Here is a 3,147-nt window from a genome sequence, read left to right as displayed (position 1 = left end):
ACCAAACAAATCCAACGAGACAAGAAAGAGAGTGTTCCTGTAGTGCAGTGGACTAATGAATAACAAGTCCAATTTATAATACGTATAGAGCCTTGTTATAAACGTATGGAATAGGAGAAACACACACACACACACACACACACACACACACACACACACACACACACACTCATTGTCTTTTTCTGCACATTGATTTAGAGGAAACAAGTAGATAGCTTGTGACACAGAGAGCTCGTAGCCTCTGAACAACGCTTCTATTAATAAAGCATATCGCTCTTCAAGATTTTAACACTTCTTTGGCCAGTGATCCGCATATCCGCAAGAAAATTTAATTGAGTCCACCATTTTCGAGAAATCTTATGGACTAAACTTAAAAGGGTAAAAAGAAGTCTTGGTCCTGGAATTCGAATTTTGATCCAACACAAATATTTCATTAACTCTTCCCATGCCCATGATCTACATTTCCACAAAATTTCATTGGAAACCCATCAGTTAACTTTTTTGTATATTCGTATGGACAAACAAACAGAACCAATCAGGGATGAATACATAACGTCCTCTCACATGCACCTTTGGTGGAGATACAAAAAGGTGTAAAAGGACGAATAACTTCACCATGTTTATGTCCTCCTTTTAAATACGATTCTCTTATTACCTGGTGCCTTATTTTTTTGAGGATGCATGTTATGCTTCCAGTACATGGTCAGGTGTGAATGCGCTCATCACAATCTCCATACTGCCTATTTCATGTGGGACAGGTTTGGGATATGAACTTCTAGGCCTATCTGTCCCTACTCAGCAAAGAATCCATGTTGCCACCCTTCCATACCACAAAAGAAGTACACCTGCTAAAGCCTGAATACATGGATTGACCCACTTCAGTCCTACGATCTTTTTTTCGTTTCGATCTTGTTCTATCCAAATTATTTTACAGTAGATTCCCAGAGATAGTGAATTTCTAACTGGAGGGGTTAGATATTGCCCTTCATTTACCCTCTCACTACTAGACATCTCCTAGAAGCTGGAAATATATTGCTCTGGAGAGTAACAAGAAGAAAAGCAATGAAGTACATCCTTGGATTGGAGTGTTTGTGCTACAATAATGTGTTAAACTTCAAATCATATGAATAAATTTAAAAGGAAAGGAGTAAGAACGTAGAAAGAGAAAACAATATAGCTTAGGTGATAAAAAGCTAGAGAAGGAGAAAGGAGAAAATCCAGTTAGCTCAGAAGAAAAAAACAGAGAAGGAGGAAGAAGAACAGACGAAAGCTGAGTAAGATAAAAGCTACAAAAGAAGACAATAAACGATAAAGCCGAGTATGAAGGTAAAGGCTAGAGAAGGGAAAGAAGAAGAACGAGAAAGCCGATTTAGGTTTCGGAGATCAACAGCTAAAGAATAGGAAGAACAAGGAAGAGCTCAGTTGGTTAAAGAGATGAACGCTAGAAGAAGGGAATGATAATGACGAAAATGCAGGAATTACTAAGGGAAATGAAAGTTAAAGAAGGAGGTTAACTGTTCGAGAGGTCAGGGTGGAATGATGAAAGGTATTAAGTTATCTCACATTTAATTCTGACAGAGCCGTGGATGAGAGTGGTAGAGGGTGAAGGAGATGTGATCTGTGAACCAGACATTAGAGTAAGGACTGGGAAAAAGCCCTGGAAGGAGAAATGTTAGTACTATTGGTGATGATTATGCTTTAAAAATCGCTCATAATGGAAATTGGAACACAATTAGTCAGTAGTAAAGACAGTAATAATCAGGTACTTACTTGAACAGAGTAAGACCAAGTGGCAAGTTCTTAAACACAAAACACACGACAGTTTCCGTAAAAAATAAGGCGACGGTACTGGAGAGCCTGCGGAGGCACCTGGCAACAAACATTACAGGAGCGGGATGGCCTGGTAGACGACCACAAAGCCAGCATGGGGTACGCTGACGATGGTCCTCATTGCCTGCCCTATTGCGCAATCCCAATCATGTCTTTTTCCACTTTTACCAAACTTGATTACATGACACTTGTCCACATTGAATTCCATTTGCCATGTACTACTCCATTCATGAAGTTTATTTAATTCTTCTTGTAGTTCTTTACAAGAGTCTGTGTTAGTAATTCTCCTTTGTATGGCATCATCTGCAAACATATTCAGATAGCTCACATTTCCAGTGTTACTGTTTATACTAGTCCAGACACTAAAAACATGATTGGTGCCAGCACTGAACCCTGTGGTACTCCACTAGTCACTTCTTTCTATGATGAGTAGTTTCCTCTTAGTACTGTTCTCATTTCTCTTTTTATGAGAAAGTCTTGCATCCAACAAAACAGTTTGGCCTCGAATTCCTCCTTGATGATACAGTTTCCATAAAAGTCTTTGGTGTGGTACTGTGTCAAAAGCTTTCTTGAAGTTTCCAATAGATACTGTCCACCCATCCTTCTCTTTCCAAATGTATTGTGTTTGTTACTCTGTCATAGTAGCTCAACAGATTAGTAACACATGATTTTCCTCTTTCTGAAACCAAGCTGTCTCTTTGTTATCATACTGTGTTCTTCTTCTAGATGATTTACCCAAGCTTTTCTTATAAGCTTTTCTAATACCTTGCTTACAACACTGGTCATTGATACTGGTCGGTAGTTGAGTGGATTTTGTCTATATCCTTTCTTGAATAAGGAGACAATATTTGCTTTTTTTCCAAATATCAGGTAGTTTACCTTGACTCAAGGATTTCTTGAAAATTAAAAATAATGGTTTACTTAACTCCTGGCACATTCTCGTAGTACCCAACATGAAATTTCATCAGGACCACTTGCTTTTCCTCTGTCTAATCTACTTAACTCCTCCTGTATTACTTTTTCTTCTATTTGTATATCTGGTAGTATGTGTGGACATGCATGTTCCACATAGACCCTCTCAAAATTTTTTTCTTCTGTAAAAACTAATTGAAAATTCGTATTTAGTGCTTCACAAATATCTTTCTCTTGTGTATAAGTGATTCCCTCGTCCGTATTGGATTGTATTATATCTTTTACTTTGGTTTTGCTTCTGATATAGCTGTAAAGCAGCTTTGGTTGATCACTACTTTTATTTATTATATCCTCCTCAAACTGTTTTTGGGCTTCCCTCCTTATTCTTGTATAATCGTTTCTTGC

Source organism: Coenobita brevimanus, chromosome 58, assembly GCF_032717465.1.
Source record: "Coenobita brevimanus isolate Jiangsu-jjx chromosome 58, ASM3271746v2, whole genome shotgun sequence".
Lineage (NCBI taxonomy): Eukaryota > Metazoa > Arthropoda > Malacostraca > Decapoda > Coenobitidae > Coenobita > Coenobita brevimanus.
This window is presented reverse-complemented; position numbering follows the sequence as displayed.